Source organism: Amia ocellicauda, chromosome 21 (assembly GCF_036373705.1).
Source record: "Amia ocellicauda isolate fAmiCal2 chromosome 21, fAmiCal2.hap1, whole genome shotgun sequence".
Classification (NCBI taxonomy): Eukaryota; Metazoa; Chordata; class Actinopteri; order Amiiformes; family Amiidae; genus Amia; species Amia ocellicauda.
In genome coordinates, this window is record NC_089870.1 from 1018662 (window position 1) to 1031915 (window position 13254).

The following is a 13254-nucleotide window of genomic DNA, read 5'->3' on the forward strand; positions in this document are numbered from 1 at the left end:
ACCAATCAGGCCTGTATGGTAGAGTGGCCAGACGGAAGCCTCTCCTCAGTAAAAGGCACATGACAGCCCACCTGGAGTTTGCCAAAAGGCACCTGAAGGACTTTCAGACCATGAGAAACAAAATTCTGTGGTCTGATGAAACAAAGATTGAACTCTTTGGCCTGAATGGCGAGCGTCATGTCTGGAGGAAACCAGGCACCGCTCATCACCTGGCCAATACCATCCCTACAGTGAAGCATGGTGCGGCAGGAACTTGGAGACTAGTCAGGATCGAGGGAAAGATGAATGCAGCAATGTACAGATACATCCTTGATGAAAACCTGCTCCAGAGCGCTCTGTACCTCAGACTGGGGCGAAGGTTAATCTTCCAACAGGACAATGACCCTAAGCACACAGCCAAGATAACAAAGGATTGGCTACATGACAACTCTGTGAATGTCCTTGAGTGGCCCAGCCAGAGCCCAGACTTGAACCCGATTGAACATCTCTGGAGAGATCTGAAAATTGCTGTTCACTGATGCTCCCCATCCAACCTGATGGAACTTGAGAGGTCCTGCAAAGGAGAATGGGAGAAACTGCCCAAAAATAGGTGTGCCAAGCTTTTAGCATCATACTCAAAAAGACATGAGGCTATAATTGGTGCCAAAGGTGCTTCAACAAAGTATTGAGCAAAGGCTGTGAATACTTATGTACATTTTTGTTGTTTTGCTTTTTTTGTTTCTCCTGCGATGCCTCCCCAGCCTCCGTTGCTGCTGGACGATGGCTCCGTCTAAACAGTCTGGACTCTCCTTCGCTGCCGTCATCATCAGACCGGTCTCCAGTATCAATTTTATCAATCACTCAATCCATTTTTATTTGTCCTGAAGAGCAATCTTTGGTCCCTGCCTCAGATATCTTTGATCCCTCCTTACTCAGTGATTTCCACTGCGATCATCCGACGGCTCTGGCTCCCCGATCTCGAGGTCGCCCCCGCCACCGGGCCCGTGATGCGTCAGGATCCTCTCGTGAGGATGGGGGTTCTGTCACTGTTTCATCCCACACATCCCACAATTCACAAGCTCACCACCAGAGGTCATCATCACCAGAATACTAGCTCTCACATTCCCCAGCAATCAGCCACTTTACATTCCTCGGCACCATGTGCGTTTCTTCTATGATCCTCAAACTCCCATTGGACCAGCACTCTCCTTCACTGACCTCTGCTCCACTCTGCTACACATTTAAACCCCTCTGTGACACCTATTCGATGCTAAGTCCAGTAGCAATTCTAAGTGTTCCTTGATTCCATTGTTTTCCTGTTTACGACCTCTACTGGTTTCCTGACACCCGATTCCTGGATTTTCTCTACCAACCTGTCTGCCTGATCTCTGAGCTTCTGCTTTGCCTTATCTACTATGCCTTCTGGATCCTCCTGAACATTACTGTTTGCCGGCATTGACCCCAGCCTGTCCCTGACTACCTCTCTCTCTCCGCACCTGGGTTCTCCTCCACGGCAGTCACACGTTACAGCTACATTATATGCCCGATGGGGCAAGTGATGATATTACCTAATTTCCTCGGGTCTGACTTGTTAACACCGGAAACGGTCATGCGACCCACAAAGTATTAATTTCTGTTGACCATATTTGGCACTCGGCAGTCCTCTGCAATTTTCCATCTGAGTATACTCTCTGGCATCACCCCACCCTGGTCGAACAGCTGCATTTTTGTGTGGGCAAGTAAAATTTAAAGGCACCAAAATTTTTAAATTATGTCAGGCCCTGGACTTAGTATTACATTAAATTACATTGTTAAACTCTACTATGTACTGTATAATGTTACAACAGTATATATTTCACTCTGTTGTAAACATTTTTATAGTATTCATAACAATGGCAATTGATGTCAGAATGTGGATGACATGATATGAAATTTGGGGATTTGGATGCTTCAAGGATAAATGCAAAATATGAGAATATATTTTTATTTTTAGCAAAATAATGTTTTCAAACTGAAACACTGCATATTGCAATATGTTAAAATATACATGTAATACATATACATGTAATATATTTATTTTGCATGAGAATGGTACTTGATTGTTACTTAATTGCAATTGCCTGTTCCCAACAATAGATGTCAATAAATACTTTCAAATTTTTGAAAAGGGTTTATAACCTATTACTGTAATTGAGACTTTACTACAGGAATCATCCATCATTGGCCAACTAGAAAACAAATTACAAATAGGTCATGTTTCAACTTCTGACTTTGTGAATTATTTATGTAAATATTGAGGTCACTCATTAGTCATCTCCTCTGTTTCTCTATTGGTAATTATGCAAGGAAAATATTTATGTTTAAAGAGGTTTAAACTGACAAAGTCCCGTGTATAGTCAAAGTTGATAGGTCACTAATTTAATTTTTCTTTACTATCTTGTCATGTCTATCAATAGAGAAGCAGTCAGCCAAACCCATACAACTTTCCACTGATTATATATCATATTGTAGCACCATCACACTGGCATGAGGGGGAGCTGGTGCAGGCTGGGGGTGGCAAGACCCCCACACAGGGGTGTGATGATCTTCACCCCCAATGATCATCATCATCTTCTTCTTCATCCTCATTTTCTTCCCTTCACTCCCCTTCACGTACTGATCCACAGGGATCAGTACTAGGGCCTTTGCTTTTTCTAATCTATATTAATGATCTGGACTCTGGGATAGTTAGCAAACTTATCAAATTGGCAGATGATACTAAAATAGGTGTCTCAGCAGATCTCGGCAGCACAGGTTATTCAAAGGGACTTAGATAATATTCAGTTGTGGGCTGACACCTGGCAGATGAAATTCAATGTGGACAAGTGCAAGGTATTACATACAAAAATGTCCACTATAATTACACTATGGGAGGAATAGAACTAGATGAAGTAACGCATGAGAACCTAGGAGTCTATGTGGACTCCTCACTTTCTCCGTCCAAACAATGTGGGGAAGCAATAAAAAAGGCAAACAGAATGTTAGGGTATATTGTCAATAGTGTAGAATTTAAAACAAGGGAAGTAATGTTAAGACTATACAATGCGCTAGTTACACCTCATATGGAAAACTGTGTACAGTTCTGGGCACCACACTTCAAGAAAGATATCGCTATAACCAGAATTATTCCAGATCTGAAGGGAATGTCCTACTCAGAGAGACTGAGGGAACAGAAACGTTTCACCCTGGAACAGAGGAGACTACATAGGTACTTGATTCAAGTCTTCAAAATCATTAAAGGCATTGATCGCATCAAACCAGAGGAACTTTTCCAGATCAGCAGGAACACACACACCCAGGTACACAAATGGAAATTGGTCTTCAAGGCATTCAAGATGGAAAACAGGAGACACTTCTTCACACAGAGAGTTGTCACAATCTGGAACAAACTGCCCAGCGATGTGATTGAAGCTGAAAATTTGTGAACATTTAAAAATAGACTGGATAGTATCCTTGGATTACTTAGGTATTAATGGACTCCAAATTAGACTCCTCTTGTTTGTAAACTTTCTTATGTTCTACTCAGAGAGCTGCTGTTGTTAATGTACTTACTGGATTGCAGCCACAGTGCTCTACTCACCCTTCTTGCTCTAGAAAATAAATGAGGGTGCACTGTGGTCAGCATGGGCAAACACAGGCTAAGCCACGAGTGAGTTGCACACACCTGGACCCACAGCTGGGAGACCCACACTCACGCCCCACAGAAGCAGATGGCAACCAGGGCCACACCCAGTGGCGCCGCCGTTAGCAGATTTATGTCATGCACATACACCCCTAACGTCCACCAACCAACACTGCCTCCAGGACTGGAGCAATGCCTGCTAGGCCCCTCGGTGACACTTTACAATAAGTACCCCTTATCAGACATTAAATAATGTCTTAGTCACCATGAACAAACCAGTAACTAATGCATCAACAAGTCATGAAAAGTAATTCAGTAATGGTAACTAATGAATGAACGACTGCATAAATTCATTTATTGGTTTGTCTGTCTTCATGTCTGACTATTCAGAGGCAGTAACTAATGTGAACAAATGACTTAGTTAACATGAATCAACATGACTCATTTCAAGGACGACATATTTAGGTGTTTTTTAGTCCTAAGAGTTTTCAAAATAGTCACCAGATTTTCCATAGGAAAGGTTTTGATTTAATCCGGCCCCTAGTCTCACGAGATAAACGTCAACAGGCTAACGTTTAGGCGCTTCACTGTTTTCTGCTTTAATCACGTCACCTGGACCAGAAGGAACAAATGCCCCAATAGAAAGCTACATAAACCTAGAGAATTCAATAATAATAATAATAATAATAATAATAATAATAATAATAATAATAATAATAATAATAATAATAAACAATTTCTTCAATAATCTAGCAATAAGGGTAATTATTTCCTTAATTATTTGTTATTAATCATATTCAAATGCAAGATTATTCCAGGCAGTACAATCAACAAATATGGTACTATTATTATTATTATGATTATATTGTTAGGTGTATATATATATTATATATACACTCACCTAAAGGATTATTAGGAACACCTGTTCAATTTCTCATTAATGCAATTATCTAACCAACCAATCACATGGCAGTTGCTTCAATGCATTTAGGGGTGTGGTCCTGGTCAAGACAATCTCCTGAACTCCAAACTGAATGTCTGAATGGGAAAGAAAGGTGATTTAAGCAATTTTGAGCGTGGCATGGTTGTTGGTGCCAGACGAGCCGGTCTGAGTATTTCACAATCTGCTCAGTTACTGGGATTTTCACGCACAACCATTTCTAGGGTTTACAAAGAATGGTGTGAAAAAGGAAAAACATCCAGTATGCGGCAGTCCTGTGGGCGAAAATGCCTTGTTGATGCTAGAGGTCAGAGGAGAATGGGCCGACTGATTCAAGCTGATAGAAGAGCAACTTTGACTGAAATAACCACTCGTTACAACCGAGGTATGCAGCAAAGCATTTGTGAAGCCACAACACGTACAACCTTGAGGCGGATGGGCTACAACAGCAGAAGACCCCACCGGGTACCACTCATCTCCACTACAAATAGGAAAAAGAGGCTACAATTTGCACAAGCTCACCAAAATTGGACAGTTGAAGACTGGAAAAATGTTGCCTGATCTGATGAGTCTCGATTTCTGTTGAGACATTCAGATGGTAGAGTCAGAATTTGGCGTAAACAGAATGAGAACATGGATCCATCATGCCTTGTTACCACTGTGCAGGCTGGTGGTGGTGGTGTAATGGTGTGGGGGATGTTTTCTTGGCACACTTTAGGCCCCTTAGTGCCAATTGGGCATCGTTTAAATGCCACGGCCTACCTGAGCATTGTTTCTGACCATGTCCATCCCTTTATGACCACCATGTACCCATCCTCTGATGGCTACTTCCAGCAGGATAATGCACCATGTCACAAAGGTCGAATCATTTCAAATTGGTTTCTTGAACATGACAATGAGTTCACTGTACTAAACTGGCCCCCACAGTCACCAGATCTCAACCCAATAGAGCATCTTTGGGATGTGGTGGAACGGGAGCTTCGTGCCCTGGATGTGCATCCCACAAATCTCCATCAACTGCAAGATGCTATCCTATCAATATGGGCCAACATTTCTAAAGAATGCTTTCAGCACCTTATTGAATCAATGCCACGTAGAATTAAGGCAGTTCTGAAGGTGAAAGGGGGTCAAACACAGTATTAGTATGGTGTTCCTAATAATCCTTTAGGTGAGTGTATATATATACTGGGCTATGATATAGATAGATATATATAGTAGTTCTGGAGTTTTAGAACATTATGCAAACAGGTCATCGGCTGCAAGATCTTCATCATCAAACATTGGAATATAAGTAAAATATACAGTTTTATATATATATACATGAATACATATTGGCATTAATAACCATACGTATTGCATTGCCATTGTGTTTCCGTTACTCCAATGTACATTTGTACATGGTATGAGGACTGCATGCGGACAGGCCTGATGCAACAAGACTTCTCCATTCCCCCTCACCGCCTGCCCTTTGCCAAGAGAGCCGTGCGAGAGGTGAAGATCAGGGAGATGGCCACTGCTGGGGTCATTGAACCCTCCAATAGTCTGTGGTCTGCCCTGGCTTTTCGTGTGAAGATGAAGGAAGGTTTGTAGCGGTTTTGAATGGACTATAAGAAACTGAATCACGCCACTCAGAACGACTTGTATCCCCAGGATTGACAATGCCCAGGATGACATCTCCGGGTCAGCGTGGTTCAGCTCCCTGGATCTCTTCGTTGGTTACTGGCAGGTGGAGATGGTAGCTGCAACCCGGATGAAGACAGTGTTCTCCATCAGCAGGGGCTGTGGCAGTTTACAGTGATGCCCTTTGGCCTCTGCAATGCCACTGCCACCTTTGAGAGCCTGATGGAGTGTATGCTGGCTTCAGTGCCCCGAACCCAGTGTGTCCTGTACCTAGACAAATTTGCCCAGACACTTTCTCACCTCTGCCACGTCTTCAGCTGCTTCAGAGCCTCAACCCCAGGAACTGCGGACTGCTATACAGGGATGTTGTATTACCGAACTTAGGAGCTTCCTTCGGATGGCCTCCTACTACTGGTGGTTTGTGCAGGATTTACTGGCAACAGGAATGTGACATCGCCTTCTCCCAGCTCCTAACCTGACCCCCAGCAGCCCTTCGTCTTGGATACGGATGCCAGGCTGTGCTGTCACAGGAATGGGCAGAGGGGGAGTGGGTGGTGGCCTTCTTCAGCAGGACTCTAAAGCGCAATTACTGTGTGACCCGGCAGGGGCTCCTGGCTGTAGTGCTGGCTATCCAGCACTTTCACCCCTACCTGTATGGCACCAGGTTCAGGCTACAGATGGACCACACTTCGCTGACCTGGGTCCTCAACTTCAAAGAGCCCGAGGGATAGATGGCACGCTGGCAGGAAATCCTGCAGGGCTATGACTTTACCATCGAGCACAGGGCAGGGAGATGCCACCAGAAAACTGATACCTTCTCCCAGCAGCCCTACATGGTGGGGGAGTGCATGCCCAAATGGAGGAGACGAGTGAGGCCTGTTATGTTCTTCGACTGTCACTGCAGAAGAACCATTGGGGCAAGCTTTTGCAGAGGACCCTGAGATCAGGCCGGTGCTCTGCTGGAGAGCAGAGGGGACCAGGCCATCTTGGGAGGAACTTGCCCCTCATCCCCGAGTTGTCAAGGAGCTCTGTGCTCAATGGGGTGCCTTGGCAGTAAGGGGTGGGATCCTGTTCCAGGGTTGGCAGGCAGCCTCCAGTGGGGAGACCCGGTGGTAGCAGGTTGTTCCCCTAGCTCTCCTAGGGTAAGCGTTCTGGACAGTGCATTGCCGGCTGGGAGTAGGGCACTTTGGTGCCTCCAAGACCCTCCAGCGGCTCTGGGGTCACTTTTTCAGGGGACTCAGCCACCAGGATGTGGAACACTTTTGCCAGACCTGCAATGTATGCCTGGCACAGAAGGGCCCCCCAGATTGCTCCCGGGCCCACCTACAGCAGCATCAGGAAGGGGCCTCCATAGAGCAGGTGGGGGTCAATGTACTGGACCCGTTGCCCCCCACAGATTTGCAATCGATTTGTCTTGGTTACCATGGACTATTTTACAAATCAAAGCCTATGCCCTGATGGACCAAAGCACCACCACCGGTGGCTAACACGCATCTGGACGGTATGTTCACCAGACTAAGGGCAGCGGAGGACCTGCACAGCAACCAGGGGTGGAACATTGAGTCCCAGGTCTTGGCCAGGGTGTATCAGTGTCTGGGGGAAGACCAGGACTATGCCCCTGCACCACAGTGATGGGATTGTTGGAGAGGTTTAATTGGACTCTGTCCACCAAGCTGGCCACTCTGGTGTTGTCCCACCAGCGGGACTGGCAATATGGGACTATGGGTCGCCGGTTGGTCTAATGCTGGGGTGTGAACTGAGGATCGTTGCCTGTAAATTAAGCATCCCCCCAGAGACTTATTTGTGTGCCTGGGGGAGCAGTTTGACCCATCGGGATGTCTTGCTTGAGGGGGGCTGCTCTAGCATTTGTATAGGGGGACAGAGGCATGCAGGGAACATCCCCCATAGGGAAATGGACCATAGTCGAAAGGACTGGTGGGAAATGTAAATAGCTGTTGGTGTTATTATGTGTGTGAGCTGTCCTGTGAGTCCGGCACAGTCCTCCTGCCTTTGCCCCCTTTGTCTGGGTCTCTCCCAGTGTTCAGTTCATGTTGTTATTTTAAGAGCATTTGTGCAGACACTGGTGTTGTCAATTCAATAAAAGAGTTGTTCATTTACAAAGCTAGAGTGTTCTCATGCTTTAAAACCCAGTATGCACAGAAAGTGCTACGATATATTAATCTTTTATATAGAAAATATTTCTACTGCCTCCTTTAAAAAAAGACATTCCTAGAAACTTTGCTATCAAGATATTGAAAAGCAATGGAAAACATGAGGTGGAAGAAGTTACATCAAAACTTCTTAAAGACTATTTATTATTTATTTATTTATTTATTACCGCAAAGTAAAATCAATAGTTTAAGTACTAGTAACAGCAGTGGTGTCTCTATTGTAAATCTGGGGATTTTAACTAATTCGTAGAATCTAACAATCATTCTTTTCAATTAAAATTTGATACTTTCATACACTATAAATTGCAAGTTAGTCATCCCTTTTCAGTCCAGAAATACAAGCAACCATACTGTTGCACAATGCATGGATTTTAAACATATTTAACATGTTTAAACATATTTACCAGAAACACTAAAGAGATTTAGACTATATACATATACATTTGTGATATTTAATTATATATTTATAGGGAATGGGACAAGGAGAATTTTTTGTGTGCTTTTGCTTGGTTTTTTAGTTGTTGTTTTTTTCTGTGCTGTTTTTCTGTGCTCTGATTGTCCATCATTCTATCAAATATTTTTATAATAAAATCTCCTTCTATTTAGAACTGATAATATATAACCAAGTTATATTTATTACTAACAATATGTCTAGTGGTTTGTCTTAGAATGACAGTTTATGAGTTAGTATACTGTCTCATAAAGACTAATATGTGTCATTCAAAATTGAGTATCTTTGGGGTCTTTCAATATAATATATAATATAACTTCTATATATGTGTCTTGATAAGGAACAATAAGAGAAACAGCTGCATGCAGGCAGGTGTTTTCTGAACAGTCCTAGGGCCCTGCTGGGTGCCATCAGGTTCTGTTAGTGCACTTGGCTCACCACATCCTCTAGCTGTTATTGTTCTCCCAGTCTACCCGGAAAACAGAACAAGAGTTGTGGTTTCTCAACCTACTTCTGGAACATCTATTTTCTACCCTGCAAACACACCAGCTCACCCCAGCGAGCTCAGTGAAAGCCACATCCTCTGCAACTGCAACATCTCAAGATTTGCAATTACTTTGTTAAAGGTCAATTGATAACGATGTAGGCATGTCTTCTATTGTTTAACCCAATCTGTTGTGATGGTTTCCTCTGCCTCAGCACCTCATTTGTTATTCTGCCTGCTCTTTCTATCATAAGAAAGTGAAGAAACATTTGGTTCACAAATGTGCACACATTATTCATGTTTTTTGAAGTATCTCTATGTACTTGCATTTACCATGTGGCAAATGTGAATCCCACAAAAGACCTGTCATGTCACTGGCCTGACCTTTCTGAGGTACACCACCAGATGTTGCTGTTTCCCTGGTTTTGTTTCCCTGGTTCTTTGTTTTCCTTCACATTATTATTAGTTAATTGAGCCTCACCTCTCTCTTGTTTCCTTGGCTCATTTGTTTCCTTTGTCCTGTGCAAGATCTTGTTTGCTAATTAGTAACATTTCTGAGCAAATCCTCGTTAATGACTTTGGATTGCTTATTCTGCCCTGTTTGTCTGTTCTCTTGATCTCTTGCTTGTCTCTCTCAACCTCGATTCTTGGATTCCCCTCATTGTTCTGTTCACTGGCTCTCAACCCTTGTCTTGTTTCTGACTTCTCTCCTAGCTTTGTTTTTCACCCCGCACTTGGGTCTTAGACTCTTGGCTTTGAAGGGCTCTGCTAGGACTCTTACAAGACATTTATACCTCCTCTATATGGTTCAAATTACCATTTTTTAAATGTTTTTTTCTTTTGTTTTTACTGTAAACAACATGAAAAAGAGCTGAATTATTTCATAAAACTGAAAACCATGGGGACTTTTTTGGGAAAAGATATATGGTCCTTTGTGGTCTTAATCAAAGCCTGTTTGGCACCTAAGAACACAAAAGACCATAACATATTTTCCCCAAAAGATCTGAAACTGAAACTGAAACTGAAACTGAAGCACTAAATACCTTTAAAACCATTACTTATCTATTTGAAAGGCAAGGAATCCAATGAGGTCCCAAGTGGTTGTCAAAGCCTTCAGATGGAGTGTAGGCTAAGTCCTGCAGTCCTAAACAGTTCCGATGTGGGCTATAGCAATAACACTATATTTTAAGTGTTCATTATAAACAATCTATTAACATGTTATTAATTATGTTATGTTATTATTACAAATTATGAATATATTAGACTTATATTTAAAAACTTACTTTATGACAGGTATTATAATATGACATTTACACACATTACATCAATCTATTATCTTAATCTGACATGCCATTTATTAGCTGCTATAAAACATTGTACAATGCTATTCAATTACATATACTATAAGAATGCTACGTTATATGTCATAGCTCTACCTATAAGGTAAGCTTATAAGTACCATTTATAAATACATTTTACTGATATATCTCTGAATTATTATATGTTTTTATTTGTATATTTCTCATTACATTGCCAGGTATTCTGAAACATTGCTCAATTCTCCTCTTTTGTAGCAATTAATTGTATAGTCATTTTGGGGGTTTATTTTCAATAAATTTTAAAGGCTTCTCTAGTGTCAATTTCTACCATGTCAATTGCCTGAAAAAACAGAAAAGCAGTGCTGAGCAGAGTGTAGTCAGATGTGTGATGAAATTAAGAGTACTTCCAAGTCCATTTAAATTTAATTCTGGTGCAACTTTAAATGTTCAAGAGAATTGTAAATATAATATGCATACATATAATACATGCAACATAAATTTACAAGTGTGTGGGTAAATTACTGCTATTCAATTATTTGGGTGTTGTGTTAGTTTTGTTGTGTTAGCTTGCATAGATTAAAACAGGTGATGTATTTGTGTACATTTTGCTATTCATTTTGATAGTTTGTATTTAATAATTAACAAATTGTGCAGAGGAAAGTGATTTTGCTATGATTTCCCAGAATAAGGAAGAATAAACATACATTGTGTATACACACAGGTGACAAATTAAAGGAAAACCTGAATAAATGAGTGGAGGAACTTTACGAATGCAGATGCCTCCAAACAGGTGTACTGCATGATACAATTAAACAATTAACATCCTATCATGCTCTGTGGCATGTAACAAAATGCTGAGCAGGCCCAGTTTACCTCGATTTTGGATCAAAAGAAAAGGATTTAAGTGACTTTGAAAGAGGGGTCATTATTGGGGCACGAATGGAAGGAGCTTCAGTCATTCAGTCTTGTGTGTATATATATATATATATATATATATATATATATATATATATATATATATATATATACACACCAATCACCAATAACATTTATGTTGTAAGTCGCCCTGGTAAGTCTGCCAAGAAATAAAAATAAAAATAATAATAATAATAATAATAATAATAATGACCACTGACAGGTGAAGTGAATCACACTGATAATCTCGTTATCTCGTTATTAGGCAGCAAGTGAACATTTTGTCCTCAAAGGTGATGTGTTGGAAAAATGGGCAAGCGTAAGGATCTGAGCGACTTTGACAAGGGGCAAATTGTGATGGCTAGACGACTGGGTCAGAGCATCTCCAAAACTGAAGCTCTTGTGGGGTGATCCCGGTCTGCAGTGGTCAGTACCTATCAAAAGTGGTCCAAGGAAGGAAAAGCGGTGAAACAGCAACCGGGTCACAGGCGGCCAAGGATCATTGATGCACGTGGGGAGCGAAGGCTGGCCCGTGTGGTCCGATCCAACAGACAAGCTAATGTAGCTCAAATTGCTGAAAAGTTAATGCTGAAAGTTAACTTTTAATCCCAAAAGTTAATAAGCATGATTCTTTACAAGAATATGTACAGTGAGGGAAAAAAGTATTTGATCCCCTGCTGATTTTGTACGTTTGCCCACTGACAAAGAAATGATCAGTCTATAATTTTAATCGTAGGTGTATTTTAACAGTGAGAGACAGAATAACTACAAAAAAATCCAGAAAAACACATTTAAAAAAAGTTATAAATTGATTTGCATGTTAATGAGGGAAATAAGTATTTGATCCCCTATCAATCAGCAAGATTTCTGGCTCCCAGGTGTCTTTTATACAGGTAACAAGCTGAGATTAGGAGCACTCTCTTAAAGGGAGTGCTCCTAATCTCAGCTCGTTACCTGTATAAAAGACACCTGTCCACAGAAGCAATCAATCAATCAGATTCCAAACTCTCCACCATGGCCAAGACCAAAGAGCTGTCCAAGGATGTCAGGGACAAGATTGTAGACCTACACAAGGCTGGAATGGGCTACAAGACCATCGCCAAGAAGCTTGGTGAGAAGGTGACAACTGTTGGTGCGATTATTGACAAATGGAGGAAACACAAAATAACTGTCAGTCTCCCTCGGTCTGGGGCTCCATGCAAGATCTCACCTCGTGGAGTTTCAGTGATCATGAGAACGGTGAGGAATCAGCCCAGAACTACATGGGAGGATCTTGTTAATGATCTCAAGGCAGCTGGGACCATAGTCACCAAGAAAACAAGTAACACACCAAGTAACACACTACGCCGTGAAGAACTGAAATCCTGCAGCGCCTGCAAGGTCCCCCTGCTCAAGAAAGCACATGTACAGGCCCGTCTGAAGTTTGCTAATGAACATCTGAATGATTCAGAGGAGAACTGGTGAAAGTGTTGTGGTCAGATGAGACCAAAATCGAGCTCTTTGGCATCAACACAACTCGCCGTGTTTGGAGGAGGAGAAATGACCCCATCACAGGGACGATGGAAGGGGCCATGTACCGTCAAATCTTGGGTGAGAACCTCCTTCCCTCAGCCAGGGCATTGAAAATGGATCGTGGATGGGTGTTCCAGCATGACAATGACCCAAAACACACAGCCAAGGCAACAAAGGAGTGGCTCAAGAAGAAGCACATTAA